Below are 17,371 nucleotides of genomic sequence, written 5' to 3' on the forward strand. Positions count from 1 at the left end.
AACTTGAAATTTTGTTAACAGCATAACAGTGAAATGATCAACTGTAAGCATAAATTCAACAATAAGGTCAACATGGAGATGGTAAATAGGAGTAAAATGATATAGGGAGTTTTTGACTAAAGTGTGTTCAGTTTTTGCACATAGGGACAAATTCTATTTATGGCGCCAAAAAATATCTTCACCAGTCAGAACAGCACTTGGCATGATTCTGTAAAAGGCTCCCGATATATATAGAATCACGCTTAGTGGTTGTAAGCAGCATTACATCTAGACATACCCATTTAGGCCAAGGAAAACCAGGCCTAAATACCTGCACCAAAGTTGTGTGTGGATTGGGCTTATTTTGAAACTGTGCCTAATTTTTAGGAATGCCCATGCTCCTCCCCTGGCTATGTCCCCTTCTGAGATTTACACTCTTAAAAGTGATGCACACCACTTTATAGAACATGCCTACAATATGGTGTGTGTAACTTCTAATTAGTGCCAATTAAGAATATAAGAATAGTCATAATGGGTTAGACCAATGGTCCATCTTGTCCAGTATACCGTTTTCATGATGGCCAATCCAGGTCACAAGTACCTGGCAAAAAAAATGAATAATAGCAACATTCCATGCTACCAATCCAGGGCAATAGCAAACTATGGACTTTTCCTCCAGGAACTTGTCCAAATGTTTTATAAATCAACTATGTTACTCACTCTTACCACATCCTCTGGCGAAACCTTCCAGAGCTTAACTCTTCTTTCAGTGAAAACATATTAAAAGTATTTCCCTGTAACTTCATAAAGTGTCCCCCTAGTATTTGTCATTTTTATGGAGTAAAAATTGATCCGTTTGTACCTATTTTACACCACTCAGGATTTTACAGACTTCAATCATATCTCCTCTCTGCTGTCTCTTTGCCAAGCTGAAGAGCCCTAACCTCTTTAGTCTTTCCTCTTTATCATCTTGATCGCTCTTCTTTGAACCTGTTCTAATTCTGCACCGGTGATGATTGCCAATTATCATCACCAACTTGCTTGTTAAACAATTAAGTTTCATGCACAAATCATCTGTACACACCAATTTGCACACACAATTTAGGACAACATATATAGAATTTGGGCCTTAGTGCATCCTAATAGCAGAAATCAGCGCACTATCCCCCCTCTTCTACGAAACTGTGCTAGCAGTTTCTAGCGCAGGGAGCCTCGCTGAATGGCCCACGCTGCTCCCGACGCTCATAGGGACTCAATGAGCATTGGGAACAGCGCAGGCTATTCAGCGCGGCTCTCTGTGCTCTCTCTGCACTAAAAACTGCTAGTGCGGTTTCGTAGAAGAGGGGGTATAAGGGCAAAGGTTGCATGTTAATTTTTTTTTAGGGGGGGCATGCCTACCATGTTCTGTGGAATTAGCACATGGACATGTGCATTAGAATAGAAACATAGAAACATAGAAAGATGACGGCAGAAAAGGGCTATAGCCCATCAAGTCTGCCCACTCTACTGACCCACCCCATTAAGTCTGAGTACTAATGACCTAGTTCCTTAACTCGACCCTCGTAAGGATCCTACTAGGGCATCCCATTTATTCTTAAAGTCAATAACGCTGGTGGCCTTGATCATCTGCTTGATCACAACCCTTTCTGTGAAGAAATACTTCCTTATGTCACTATCGAATTTCCCTCCTCTGAGTTTGAATGGATGCCCCCTTGTGACCGAGGGTCCCCTGAGAAAGAAGATGTCTTCTTCCACCTTGACACGTCCCGTGATGTATTTAAATGTCTCAATCATGTCCCCCCTCTCCCTGCGCTCCTCTAGAGTGTAGAGCTGCAATTTGTTTAGTCTTTCTTTGTACGAGAGACCCTTGAGCCCCGAGATCATCCTAGTGGTCATCCGCTGAACCGACTCACTCTAAGCACGTCTTTACGGTAATGTGGCCTCCAGAATTGCACACAGTACTCCAGATGAGGTCTCACCATGGTTCTGTACAGTGGCATTATGACTTCAGATTTGCGGCTAACGAAGCTTCTATTGATACATCCCATAAGTTGCCTTGCTTTGGATGAGGCCTTCTCTACTTGTTTGGCGGCCTTCATGTCTGCACTGATGATTACTCCCAAGTCTCTTTCTTCTGAAGTCCTAGCTAGTGTTTCTCCATTTAAGGTGTAAGGTTTGCATGGATTTCTGCTACCGAGATGCATAACCTTACATTTCTTAGCGTTGAACCCAGCTGCCATGTCGAGGACCAGTTTTCCAACGTAAGCAGATCCTGCGTCATACTATCCTGCAGATTGCTTTCACTTACTATATTACATAGTTTGGCGTCATCAGCGAATAGAGTTACTTTACCCTGAAGCCCTTGGGTCAAGTCTCTTATGAATATGTTAAAAAGGAGTGGACCCAGGACCGAGCCCTGTGGCACTCCGCTGGTCACCTCCGATGTCTCAGAGAGGGTGCCGTTGACCACCACCCTCTGACGTCTTCCACTCAGCCAATCTTTGACCCATGCAATTAGTGTCTCACCTAACCCCATAGATTTCATCTTGTTTAATAGTCTACGGTGTGGGACGCTGTCGAAAGCTTTACTGAAATCTAAGTACACTATGTCCAGAGACTCTCCCGAGTCCAGCTTTCCTGTTACCCAATCAAAGAAGCTGATAAGATTGGATTGGCATGACCTACCCCTAGTGAATCCATGTTGACTAGGATCCCTTAGATTCCCCTCATCCAAAATCGTGTCTAATTTACATTTAAGTAGTGTTTCCATGAGTTTACACACTATTGATGTGAGACTCACTGGTCTGTAATTTGCAGCCTCCGCTCTGCAACCCTTTTTGTGCAGAGGAACGACGTTAGCTGTTTTCCAGTCCAGGGGGACTCTCCCTGTACTTAGGGAGAGATTGAAGAGCATGGTTAATGGTTCCGCCAGGACATCGCACAGCTCCCTGAGTACTCGTGGGTGCAATTTGTCTGGTCCCATGGCTTTGCTCACCTTGAGTCTTGACAGTTCGCTGTAAACATCAGCTGGTGAGAACCCAAAATTCTGAAATGGGTCTTCCTTGCTTGGCTTTGCTTCCAGCTGTGGCCCGTGTCCAGGTGCCTCGCAGGTAAAGACTGAGCAGAAGTAATCGTTCAGTAGTTTGGCTTTTTCGGAATCTGTTTCCACATAAATCCCATCTGCTGTTCTAAGACATACTATCCCGTTTGTGTTCTTCTGCCTGTCACTAATATACCTGAAGAAGGATTTGTCCCCTTTCTTAATGTTCTTTGCTAGAGTTTCTTCCATTCGAAGTTTGGCCTCCCTGACTGCTGTTTTGACCGCTGCAGACCTTGTCTTGTATTCAATTTTAGCTTCTTTCTCCCCGGTGCGTTTGTATGAAAGAAATGCTCTTTTCTTGTCCTTGACTAGGTGTGAGATCTCATCAGTGAACAAACGGGGTTTCTTCTTTCTTTGTTGTTTATTTACCGATTTTATGTAGCGGATAGTTGCTTCGTGTAGTGTCCTTTTCAGTGTTGACCACATAGCTTCCACATCATCCGTTGTTTCTTGAGCCTGTAGCGTCTGATGGACGAAATCACCCATGCTTGCGAAGTCAGTGCCCCGGAAATTGAGTACCTTCGTTTTTGTTTGTGATCTAGGGAAGCCCTTTCTAAGGTTGAACCATACCATGTTATGGTCACTGGTTGCCAGCGTTTCTCCCACCAAGACTTCCGTGACGCTTTCCCCGTTCGTAAGTATCAGGTCCAGGATGGCCTGGGCCCTAGTGGGCTCTAGTACCATTTGTTTGAGCTGTACTCCCTTCATGGATGTTAATATCCTCTTGCTACTACAAGTTGTTGCTGAGAATGTGTTCCAGTCTACATCAGGCATGTTGAAGTCCCCTAACAGGACAACGTCCCCCCGTAAGGTGATATTCTCAATGTCTTCAATTAATTCTGTGTCTTTGTCCTCCGATTGTCTTGGAGGTCTGTATACCACACCGAGGTATAGGCATTTTTCTCCGCCTCTGGCCAGGTTTACCCAGATGGATTCCCCAGTGTACTTGACATCTGTGATCCTAGTTGTCTTGATGTTCTCTTTGATGTAAAGTGCTACCCCACCTCCCAACTTACCCTCTCTATCTTGGTGAAGCAGGTTATATCCTGGTATAGTTATATCCCACCCATGAGAGTCAGTGAACCATGTTTCGGATATTGCTACCACGTCTAGGTCTGCATTTACTATTTCTGTTTCTAGTTCTAGAAATGTATTCCCTAGGCTGTGTGCATTTACATACATAGCTCTCCACTCTTTGTGTCTAAACTCCTTTAGAGAGTTACCCATCTGAATTAGAGTGTCTCCTAGCGAATCTTTTGCAGCAAGGGTACTTACCTCTGACTTAGAAGTGGAGTTTTGGTTCACCTTATCAGGATTGTTACTTACTGCTCCGGTATATAAATGGGTACCCTCCCCCAACTTACCTAGTTTAAAGCCCTTCGAAGCAGGCGGGCTACTCGGTGTCCGAAGACGTTCTTACCTCTGTTGGTCAGGTGGAGTCCGTCTGATCCCTGGAGTCCCTGTAGTGCCTCCCCGTGATTCAGGAATCCGAAGTTCATTTCCCAGCACCATCGTTGTAGCCACTCATTTGTCTTCAGAATACGTTCGTCCCTGTCTCTTCCCTTGCCCCTAACAGGAAGAATTGAAGAGAATACTACCTGTGCTCCTGTCTGCTTCAGCCTCTCCCCCAGAGCTCCGAAGTCTCTAGCTATGCCCTCCAGAGTGTTCTTGGCAGTGTCATTCGTTCCGACGTGGATGAGCAGCATTGGGAAGTGGTCCTTGGGCCTGAGAAGCCTATCAAGACAGGCTGTCACATCTCGTATTCTGGATCCAGGTAGACAGCAGACCTCCCTCGACTGCATATCTGGTCTGCATATTGGTCCCTCGGTGCCCCTCAACATGGAGTCCCCGATGACTATTACTCTGCGCTTCCTTTGGGGATGTCGATCAGATGTCCCCGGAACTGGAGTCGTGTGATGGGCGTCTTCCTGATTCTCGTCGGCCGTTCCTTCCTGTAAGATCTGGAATCTGTTCCTCAGGGTGAGTTGTGAGGTTGATGTGAAGCTATCCTGTGTACGAGAAAGAGAAGAAGATGAAGCTAAATAAGGGGGGGTCTTCTGGGCTTGCCTGTGGAGGAGGTTACTAGCTGCCAGGAGTCGGCGTCTCCGGCCATCTCCTGCACCCCAATCGTTGGTCTCAAAGCTGAAGGTTTGGGCGTCTCGAGGATGGACTCGTCGTGCGCCGGCACGGTGATGTGGGACAGCTCCTGGACGACCTCATCGATGAATGCCTCATCCTCTCGGATGCTCCGCAAGCGTTTCACCTCCTCCCTCAGGTTCCATAGTTCCTGCAAGATGTCACCGTCCAGCTGTTCCACTTCCTCTGTCTGCGTAGAGATTGTGGTATACTGCTGGGGGAAGGCCTCGGTCTGCACAGCGACCTCTGTCCACCGTCTCTGGTCCTCCTCTGTCTGAGCGCAGGCCGTGACCACCCCCTTCAACCCCTCGGTGACAGGAATGCTGTTCTTGATGGTAGTCTTAACGCTTCTTGTTCTCCCTGCCATATCCAAGTTGGATAAATAAAAAGAGAAATTAGAAAAGTCTGCCTAAGGTCAGTGTGAGAGTGACTGTGTCGGGCTGCCTTCTATATAGTTAGAGAGGTCTGCCTGTTTGTCAGAGTATTTTTGCCTACTTGTAAGTGAACCTGCTTGTGAGTGTGTGTTGCTTGCTTCTAAATGATCCTGTTTGTTAGTGTTTTAGCCTGCTTGAGAGTGAGCCTGCTTGTTAGAGTGTTATTGCCTACCTTTAAGTGAGTCTGCTTGTTAAAGTGTTTGGCCTGCTTGTTAGTGTTTTTGCCTGCTTGTGAGTGTGTTTGGCCTGCTTGTGAGTGTGTTTGGCCTGCTTGTGAGTGTGTTTGGCCTGCTTGTGAGTGTGTTTGGCCTGCTTGTGAGTGTGTTTAGCCTGCTTGTTAGTGTGTTTAGCCTGCTTGTTAGTGGGTAAGAGGGGACCTCTTTCTGCCCTGTAAGTGTCCTGTAGTCTGCCCTCTGGCTCTTCTTAAGGCTCTTCGCAAAGGCGATCTCGCTAAGGCGTACTGCATGTAAAACCTGGTTGCAAGTAGCACAGCTGTACTTTAGCACTTTCTATTGAGGTGCTAAGTGAAGCAGTGCAAAACACATAAGAAAGTGTGCATGGCATATCATGTGCTCACTTCATTATACAGTCCATGCCCATGACCCCTTAACACAATATGCAAGTAACATGCAAATTAGTGCATGCGAGTGCTGTTAAAGCACTTCTGTGGTAGCGGTTAGCATGCTTTAACGAATATATTCAAACAGCTTTGAACTCATGTCTACAGCTGAATGAATGGGCACTGGGTAACAACAGGAGTATATTCAATATAGATTTAAATATTATGGACACAGAGACATTAAATTTAGAATATGAGATATAGGTAGTAGCATGCTGTGGTGGCACTTTGTTAATTACTTAAGAGAGAGAAGACTCGTGATGTAACTTAAGCAATTGCAATGTAGAGATTTTCCCGCATGCAGACAAGTTGAGCAGTATTATTACTGCCAAAGTTACTGAAGTTCTCTCTGATATTTAAAGCTATATTGAATATATTCTTGTTGTTACTCGGTGCCCATTCATTCATCTCTAGATAGGAGTTCAAAGCTTTATGATCTAGATTATTACTCCTTTAGGGATCTTTTGAGATTGAAGCGATTTTAATTAACATGTTAAAACAGCTTAGCACACTTTAGTAAAAGACCCCCCCCCCTAATATCATAAATACACACAATAAAACTTCATAATAGAATGATCATATAATAAAAATATAATAAATGACAACAGAATGCTTATTGTTTTGGGGTAACATCATTTACCCAGATAATTCTATCAAATGATTTTTATTAAAGTATAATAGGCTAAACTCTATTTTTATTTATTTAGATCATTAGATATATTCTATAGCAGGATAAATTCTGGTAATTTTGTTTGACTCAGAAAGCAGAATGCAATTCATTTAAACATCTTTACTCACTGCTCTTGGATGGCCCCCTAGGAGGCGCTGTTTTTAAAAATGAATGGTGTTTTACTGGTTGCCTTTCTTGTTAGCCGCTTTGATGTTAGTATCAGTGCAAGGCAGGATATCACATTTTTAGAAATAGCAACAGGTCTTATATATTTATCTTCTGGAACTGAACTTTGTTTCAGTCACTGATGAGCCAGAAAGGGGGTCCAGGTCTGTTCTCCTATTTTACAGTGGCAGCACTGTCTTGGAACCTACCAAAGAATGAGTCCCAACTCCTTCAGCTTTGCTAGGCTAGCCTCTGAGGAGATAATGTAGCCTAAGTGAGTTCATTCTGCTTTCTCTTCAACCTCTTTGCTTTTAATAAGTGATTTTTAATAAATAATGACCTGGATTCAGTAATAGCCCTTGGAAACTATTATTTTCTCCATTTCTTTTCTCATCTCCTTTCTCTTTCTTTTCTTCTCTTGACTTCTCTGTCCCTAGCTCTTTCCTTTTGCCGTTAATCTCATTTTAGCTCTCTCCAAGTCCCTTCACCCCACACTGTTTTCCATCTCTTTTCATAGAAATTGACAGCAGATAAAGACCAGTCTGCCTATACACCAATGACTCAATACTATAGTCACTTCTTTCTTTTCTGCCTTTCACTCACTCCTATCTCTATCTCCTTATTTTTCTCTTTTTGGACATAATTCATGATATCCTTGTCTCTCTCTCTCTCTCTCTCATCCACCCCTTATCTCTCTTTTCCCCTTTGCAACCCAAAAGGAAACTTTTCAGGCCATGAAAGAATGTCTGGAAAGGGTAATTTTTCCAGCAGAATCCTCTGTTCTTCAGGAGGTTTTGTAATCTTGTAAACACAAGCATGTGCAAGATAGATATGTTCACAGTCTGGTGTGACATGCTGGGTATCACTATGATCAAATATGGATATACACATAACAGTGATGCATTCACACTGTTGATGCAACACATATGAATCTATGTACACTCATGACTTTGAAGTAAAAATTTACACACTGCAAATAGGAGATGGGGGTTGGTGTCCCTGTGAACCTCCTTCAGTATCATTCACTGATCTTCAAACCCTGGGGACAGAACAGTGATTCTTTTTATCTTTTAGCGCAAAAATAAAAAATAAACAAAAGGAGAACACAATTTTGTTCAGTCATGATCTCGGCGCCCCCTGGTTCTCAAAGGAGTATTCACAATGGGGACGTTACATGCAGTGGCTCTAGCAGATGTCTGAAGAGAAGTTAAAAGTGAAATCCTTCAGGTTTTCTCATTTAGTATTAACTGTTTCCTTCCCAGACCGATCCCAGATTAATTGAAAAGAAAGGACAGCAGAGTGAGCTGTGCAGCATCTCATCCCCTCACAATTAAAACCTCTAACAATCTGAGTCGAGTAAGAAGCAAAAAAGGCCCAGGCTAAGGGACGTGGGGGATTAGAGAGGCAAACTGAACTCTAAGGAGTCGTATGACTTCAGCTGTGCAGCAGGATCTGAACTCCCAACAGAGAAAAAAGGATATGCAGCATTATGACAGCCATACACATGCTATTTGGCGTCCCACCTCTGGCCCCATTGCTGGCCCGGCCCCATCCCACCCCGGGCCCACCTCCTACCAGTCTTGCCCCCTACCTGCCCACCCCATCCCCATCTGTCACTAGTCTTGCCCCACCCCACCTTTCACCCATTTCTTAGTCCCCCTTCCCATCTTCTTAAGTTCAATTATTTTATTGAAATTTTATAAATAAACATACAACAAAGATAGCAAATATAAGTAGTACAAAAATTATGGTATGGAAAGGAATATAGAAAAATTCTTTACTATAAAGCCTGTAATAAAATGATCAGTGCTTATCTATCCCTCCATCCAACGGGTGCTTTAATTTCTCTCTCCCCACAACCCGCTTCCCTCATGGGTTCCTCTCTCTTTCTCTTTTTTTCTCTATTTCTCTCTTTCTCTCTCTCTATCTCTCTCTTTTTCTCTCTCTTTCCCTCCCCCAATGGGATGGTGCTTCTCTTTATCCCAGGACAAGCAGGCAGGTATTCTCACTAGTGGGTGATGTCATCAGACAGAGCCCCGGTACGGACGTCTCACAAGCACGTGTTGCTTGTAGAAACTTAAAGTTTCTAGATGCCCGCACCGCGCATGCGCCGGTGCCTTCCTACCCGGAGATCCGGGCGTGTCTCCTCAGTTCTTTCTTTTCCGCGGAGCTGAGAAGTTCAACTTCTTCATGCGCTAGCTGAATTCAGTTAAATTTGCCTTCCTTGTCCGCGTTTTCGTTTTCTTTTAATTACAGTTAACAGTTCTTTTCTTTTTCAGTAAAAAAAAAAAAAAAAAGAAGATTATTTCCTCCGGCGGGTCGAACGGGCCAGCCACGTGGCTCAGGCCCACTGGCTTCGACCTCGCGGCGGAGATTTTCCGGCCTATGTCCCGGCCAATCACCGGGTTTAAAAAGTGCAGCAAGTGCCAACGCGCGATTTCACTCACGGACCCTCACTGGCGCTGTTTGCAGTGTTTGGGCCCTGACCACATCCCGAAATCGTGCAGGCCTTGCTCTACCCTTACGGCACGCTCATTCAAGCGGCGTTGACTATTGTGGGAATCGATGTTCAAGATGGACGCAGCTAAGGATCCCTCAGCCTCCACTTCATCTGATACCTCCCCGGTTCGGGCGAAACCGGCATCGACCCCTCCTGCATCGAGTGTGGTGAAACCGGCATCGCTCACCCCGAGCTCGACGTCGGTGCCTGCCCCGGTCTCCTCGGTTCAGGTACCTCTTCCTTCCACAGTGCCACCAATGGTCATCAAAGTGCCGAAAGCTACTAAGCAGAAGCACTCGGCCTCGAAGGAGCGCGATGTCCGTGCAGGAGGACCCCCTTTCGGTGCGGATCCCTCCTTATCGGCTTCGCTACGGTCCGTGCTGGAAGCTCAATTCGTTGAGCTCATGCAGACCATCGGACCCGGGCTCATCGCTGCCATACAGGGTGACCTCCCGGTACCGGTCCAAAGGGGCGGTCCGCCCCCTCCCCCACACCGTTCGACCTCGACAACCGACGAGGACGAACGGGGGAGGGCGGCGATGCCCGCGCGGCAAGCCTCGCTTACCGATATGCCGCCATTAGAACCCATTACGCCTCCGCGCCAACATGGGACCAGACCTCCGATCGATACTCGAAGCCCTGGGCATAGTCAGGAAGAGTTCTTCCGTACTCCTTACCAGACTTGGGTAGCATCGCAAGAACCCGCATCGCAAACCCAGTTGCGATCCACTGCTTCCAGCCCTATCCACTTGGGGGCCTCGGGAGACCATGCGATGCACAGACGATCCCGATCCCCGTCCCGCCACCGAGACGGGCACCGATCGAGACACTCATCCTGGCACTCCTCACGCCATTCGGAGGTGTCACCGCAGAAAAAACTGCAACGTAGGGGATACTCCTCATCAGAGGTGTCCCCCCCGAGGGGCCCGGAGTACGAGGAGACACCGGTGCCCGATTCTCCTTGTCACTCCCCGATGTCCACGGACCTGGAGGCCTCCTCCTCCTCCAGCCCGTCCCACAGACCGACGCTGGCGGAACAATTGTCCTTCTCATCATTCCTCCGACAAATGGCGGATGATCTGGATGTGACCCTTGACACGGGCTCCCGATACTCCAAAGAGTATCTGGACACCATGCATTTACCTAACCCTCCAACGGAGTCGCTTCGGCTCCCCTTGCATAAATTACTAGACCAGACCTTCATGCAGTGCTTCGAAACACCGTATTCCATACCGGCGATCCCCAGCAAACTCGATGCTCGATACCGCATCGTGCACCATAAAGGGTTCGAGGGCCCTCAACTCTCCCACCAATCCCTACTGGTCGAGTCCTCCCTTAAACGCTCTCATCCCTCCCAGGTCTACGCCTCTGTACCGCCGGGCCGAGAGGGGAGAACAATGGACAAATTTGGTAGAAAATTCTACCAAAACTCCATGATGGCATCACGGGTGCTAAACTACAACTTCTTTTTCTCTTCCTATCTGGAGTTCTTCTTGCCGGTGCTCTGCAAGTTCACTCCGTTCATAGACAACCAAGCTCGATTCGAGTTCGAGGAAGTGGTAGCCTCCCTCTCCCAATTACGCCTCCAGCTGATGCAATCCTCCTTCGATGCATTCGAACTCTCGGCACGCGCCGCCGCAAGCGCGGTAGCTATGCGTCGCCTGGCATGGCTCCGTACCATCGATATGGATCCCAACCTACAGGACAGACTCGCCAACGTACCATGTGCTGGAGCTGACCTGTTCGATGAGTCTATCGAAACTGTTACCAAGAAGCTGTCGGATCATGAAAAATCCTTTCAATCCATCCTGAGGCCCAAACCCAAACCTCAACAGTCTCGACCTTCCAGGCCACCCCTGATTTACCAGCGGCGTTACATGCCCAGACAAACGCCTGCTGCGAGACAGCCTGCGAAGAGACAACCTCCCCAGAAGTCTCAGCAAAAACCTCAGCCACCGGCTGTACCTAAGGCTCCCCAGCCCTTTTGACGCCCCCCCCGGGAGCATAACCTCGGCCTCTCCCATGGGGGGCCGCCTCCATCTTTTTTACCATCGATGGGAGGCCATAACCACGGACCTATGGGTCCTCACCATCATAAGAGAAGGATACTCTCTTCAATTCCACCGGGTCCCCCCGGACCATCCTCCAAGAGAGTATCCTTCAAGCTCGACGCAGACCGCCCTTCTTCTTCAGGAAGTCCAAACCTTACTTCAGCTTCGGGCTGTCGAGCCGGTCCCGCCAGACCAATTGAACCGAGGGTTTTACTCCCGGTACTTCCTCGTCCCGAAGAAAACGGGCGACCTGCGACCCATTTTAGACCTTCGGGCCCTCAACAAGTTCCTGGTCAAAGAGAAGTTTCGCATGTTGACTTTGGCTTCTCTATACCCCCTCCTCGAGCAGAACGACTGGTTATGCTCCCTGGATCTCAAGGAGGCCTACACTCACATCCCCATTCACCCGGCCTCCCGAAAGTTCCTCAGATTTCGGGTGGGAAATCTGCACCTACAGTATCGAGTGCTACCATTCGGCCTATCTTCATCCCCCAGAGTCTTCACAAAGTGCCTGGTGGTAGTGGCCGCAGCACTCCGGGACAGGGGTCTACAGGTGTTCCCATACCTCGACGACTGGCTCATCAAGGCCCCGTCAGCCCCAGAGGTCACTTCGGCGGCCTTGGCTACAACCTACTTCCTCCAGAATTTGGGCTTCGAGATCAACTTCTCCAAGTCTCATCTACAACCCACCCAGTCCCTCCCCTTCATCGGAGCGGTCCTGGACACCACCCGACTCCGAGCATTCCTGCCTCGGCTACGCATGGAGTCTCTTCTTCATCTCTGCCAGTCGGTGTCTACTCGCCAAACCCTACCGGCGAGACAACTGATGGTGCTCCTGGGCCATATGGCCTCCACAGTACATGTGACACCCTTTGCCAGACTCCACCTCAGGATCCCCCAGTGGACCCTGGCATCACAGTGGAATCAGACGTCCGATCCACTATCCAAACGCATCTTAGTCACACCTGCTCTTCGGCAGTCTCTACTTTGGTGGATGACCTCTTCGAATCTATCCAGAGGTTTGCTGATGCACTCTCCCCCCCATCAGAAAGTTCTCACAACCGATTCGTCGAATTACGCATGGGGGGCCCACCTGGAGGGTCTCCGCACCCAAGGATTCTGGACCAGTGCGGAAAGACTACACCAAATCAATCTACTGGAACTCAGAGCCATCTTCAATGCGCTCCAAGCTTTCCAACACCTACTCCACGACATGGTAATCCTCATTCGCACAGACAATCAGGCCGCCATGTATTATATCAACAAGCAAGGAGGCACGGGCTCGGCCCTCCTTTGCCAGGAAGCTCTACGAGTCTGGGACTGGGCGGTGCGCCACAACACCCTACTCAGAGCAGTATACATCCAGGGGGAGAACAACGTCTTAGCAGACAAACTAAGCCGTCTGCTACAACCGCACGAATGGACTCTCCATTCCAGCCCCCTTCACCAAATCTTCACGCAATGGGGGACGCCTCAGATAGACCTCTTTGCGGCTCCCCACAACGCCAAACTGCCTCAGTTTTGCTCCAGGATCTACACTCCTCACCGCCTCGAGGCAGATGCTTTTCTACTGAACTGGGGGAAACGATTTCTATATGCGTTCCCACCATTCCCGCTGATCCAGAAGACTCTGGTCAAGCTGAAACTCGAACGGGCCACCATGATTCTAATAGCTCCTCGGTGGCCCAGACAACCTTGGTTCTCCCTCCTACTTCAACTCAGCAGCAGGGAACCAGTACCACTTCCAGTGTTTCCTTCACTACTTACTCAACATCAAGGATCACTACTTCATCCCAACCTGCAGTCTCTCCACCTGACAGCTTGGTTCCTCTCAACGTAACCCCTCACCAATTCTCACAAGAAGTGAGGGAGGTCTTGGAAGCTTCCAGGAAGCCCGCCACTCGACAATGCTACTCCCAGAAATGGACCAGATTCTCCTCATGGTGTGTTTCTAAGTCAAAGGAACCTCAGCGAGCTTCCTTATCCTCCGTGCTGGACTATCTCCTACACCTATCTCAATCTGGGCTCAAGTCCACATCCATACGAGTCCACCTGAGCGCTATTGCGGCGTTCCACCAGCCCCTACAAGGGAAACCCCTCTCGGCCCATCCGGTGGTCGCCAGATTTATGAAAGGACTCTTCCATGTTAACCCTCCTCTCAAACCACCCCCAGTAGTTTGGGACCTCAATGTAGTCCTTTCCCATCTCATGAAGCCCCCGTTTGAACCACTCAACAGGGCCCCTCTGAAGTATCTCACCTGGAAAGTGCTCTTCCTTGTAGCCCTTACGTCCGCTCGCAGAGTCAGCGAACTCCAGGCATTGATGGCGGATCCACCATTCACAGTATTCCACCATGACAAGGTGGTCCTCCGCACTCACCCGAAATTCCTGCCTAAGGTGGTCTCCGAATTTCATCTCAACCAATCCATTGTACTTCCAGTATTCTTCCCTAAGCCTCATTCTCACCACGGAGAATCGGCCCTTCACACTCTAGACTGTAAACGTGCCTTGGCTTTCTACCTGGATCGCACCAAGCCACACAGAACCACTCCTCAACTTTTTGTCTCCTTCGACCCTAACAAGTTGGGAAGACCCGTATCAAAGCGCACCATCTCTAATTGGATGGCGGCTTGTATCTCCTTCTGCTATGCCCAGGCTGGATTATCACTTCCTTGTAAGGTCACAGCCCATAAGGTCAGAGCAATGGCAGCCTCAGTAGCATTCCTCAGATCAACACCAATCGAGGAAATTTGCAAGGCTGCCACCTGGTCCTCGGTTCACACATTCACCTCACATTATTGTCTGGATACCCTCTCCAGACGGGATGGACAGTTTGGCCAAACAGTATTGAAAAATTTATTCTCTTAAGTCGCCAACTCCCCCTCCATCCCACTGAGGTTAGCTTGGAGGTCACCCACTAGTGAGAATACCTGCCTGCTTGTCCTGGGATAAAGCAATGTTACTTACCGTAACAGTTGTTATCCAGGGACAGCAGGCAGCTATTCTCACGTCCCACCCACCTCCCCTGGGTTGGCTTCTCAGGCTAGCTACCTGAACTGAGGAGACACGCCCGGATCTCCGGGTAGGAAGGCACCGGCGCATGCGCGGTGCGGGCATCTAGAAACTTTAAGTTTCTACAAGCAACACGTGCTTGTGAGACGTCCGTACCGGGGCTCTGTCTGATGACATCACCCACTAGTGAGAATAGCTGCCTGCTGTCCCTGGATAACAACTGTTACGGTAAGTAACATTGCTTTCTCCCCTGTCCCTCACCTACCTCCAGCGCCACTGAAATATAACTTTTGGGATTGCTGGCTGCAGCAGTGAGGTGAGCCTGCTGCCGTCGGCTTGTCCTGGAAGCGACCTCTCTGGAGTGTGCCACCTGTGCGGGAACAGGAAATTGCTCCATAGAGGCAGCTTCTGGGGCAGGCAGATGGCAGCAGGCTCACTTTGCTGTTGCAGCTGGCTGGCCCAAAAAATTACATTTCAGCAGAGTTGGAGGTAGGTGGGGGGCAGGACAAAAAACCCGGACAAGGGTGAAAGCCAACTGGACACCCAGACAGTGCTGTAAAAAGAGGTCATGACCGGGTAAATACGGATGTCTGGTAACCCAAAATATACACACTTATTATTTTTCTTTCTTCTGCTGCTCCTCAAATCTGAACCCAATACCAAATCCTGATATTCTTTTGGGCTTGTCTGGCATCTGGATACAACCTTTGTAAGACTTATCTGTAAACAAGGCCAGCCCATGGGTGTCTGATACTCTAAGCAAACTTTCAGTCATGTGTCCCCTGCCCCTCCCCTCCTTCCTTTCCTCAAACCTGGCCAGCAGAGAACTATTCTTGTGGCTCCTGACCTCCTTTCAAGTTCCCCTTAGTACTTGCCTGTATAGTCTCTGCTGGTTGAGAATCATCCCGTCTCCATCCCATCATCCTCTGCTCAGTCAGAGACTTGGTGGGTAAGTTCTGGGTGTGGTGCTTCTCCTTGGCCTCACTGAGCTCCCTGCTTGCCTCTTTAAACCCTGATGTGGAGGTATCAGGTGTGCCAGTGTGTCTTGGAATGGGCCCCTTGCTCAACTTGTTTGAAGAGCTGACTGAATTCTGCAGCTGACTAGTGCTGCACCAACACACTGAATTACTGTGCTTTCACAACCGCCTAAAAGGGTGGTTTATCTTTGGCCGTAGAGACATAGCATTAGCTGGCTAGCTGATGAATATTAGTTTAGCTGGCTATTTCTCAGCCAAAAATAGACCAGAAATTCAATGCCAGTGGATGGATACAGTGCTGGCATTGAATTTCTGGTATCGCTGGTGATCTCCCATGGTCTGAGTATGAGTCTGCATGTGTGTACAAGTGAGAACTCATGGTGCACCTAGTTTTTATGCATGTATAATCATGTGAAGTTTTATGACTCCATTTCTCTGTGTAAAACAAGCTTTACATATGGAAAAAGCTTTATAAAATTACCTCCTTACATAGGTAAAAGTAAAAAAGGAGAGTGTGTCGCAGTGGTTAGAACTACAGCCTCAGCACCCTGAGATTGTGGGTTCAAATCCCATGCTGCTCTCTGTGATCCTACGCAAGTCACCTAATTTTCCTTTGCCCCAGGTACATTAGATAGACTGTGAGCCCACCAGGGTCAGATAGGGAAAATGCTTGAAGTACCTGTATGTAAACCGCTTTGAGTGTGTTTGTATAACTACAAAAAGGCAGTATACAAGTCCCATTCCCTTTCCCTAAATGTATGAAGTCCAATTTAAACATTTTTACAGGATTATCCTGGGAAGGTTGACATTGGAATAATCAAGACTGTTTAGTTTAATTATTAAAATTTTTGTAAAGAACTGGGCCTAACAGTCCGAAAGATAAGGGAGAAGGCAAGGCTTAAAGGTTCACCTAGGGCAGGGGTAGGCAATTTCGGTCCTCGAGAGCCAGAGCCAGGTCAGGTTTTCAGGATATCCACAATAAATATGCATGAGATAGATTTGCATCCCAAGGATGCAGTGCATGCAAATCCATCTCATACATATTCATTGTGGATATCCTGAAAACCTGAATATGTATGAGATGGATTTGCATGCACTGCCTCCTTGGGATGCAAATCATATTTATTGTGGATATCCTGAAAGCCTGACCTGGCTCCGGCTCTCGAGGACCAGAATTGCCTTCCCCTGATCTAGGGAGCCAAGTACCTTTGCATCAACCCTAAAATTGACACAGCCTCTGTGCACATAAACAGAACATCCAGCTCTCAGACTGACGATTGGTGTGTGTACTGAAGGACTGACACTCGCATGCATAGAATCTTGAATGACTGGTTATTTCCAAGAATTTACTTCGCAAATGTCATCGTGCCTTTTCTAAGGTAACTATGATATGTTTGTTCCTAGGCTGGTTCTGGGAACCAATTTTCATTTATCTGTGCCACCTACTCTAGTTCCAGTGTTTTCCAGGCCCCTGTGAATATCTGCTTCTGATCAGGAAGTCCAGGACACAATTGGTCACATTTTTTTTCTGTGTCCTGGTTGCATGCAGACTGTCAGAAATGTGCTCGCTCACAAATACATGCACGCACACTCGCTGAATCAAGGATATGCACATTCACTTATTCATGCTCACAGATGTACACATAGCCAAGCACTGTGACAGATGTATGCTCTCAGCCTAACACCATTCTGTCTAAACCAGGGATCTCAAAGTCCCTCCTTGAGGGC

At 47.8% G+C, this 17,371-nt stretch overlaps 1 protein-coding gene across 1 annotated transcript in view; it reads left to right on the top strand.

The window, feature by feature from the left end:
* HCN2 (hyperpolarization activated cyclic nucleotide gated potassium and sodium channel 2) overlaps positions 1-17,371 on the top strand; it is a 91,307-nt gene that overhangs the window by 52,592 nt on the left and 21,344 nt on the right. The window lies entirely within an intron of this gene.

The sequence above is a fragment of the Geotrypetes seraphini genome, chromosome 8 (assembly GCF_902459505.1).
Source record: "Geotrypetes seraphini chromosome 8, aGeoSer1.1, whole genome shotgun sequence".
Taxonomy (NCBI): domain Eukaryota; kingdom Metazoa; phylum Chordata; class Amphibia; order Gymnophiona; family Dermophiidae; genus Geotrypetes; species Geotrypetes seraphini.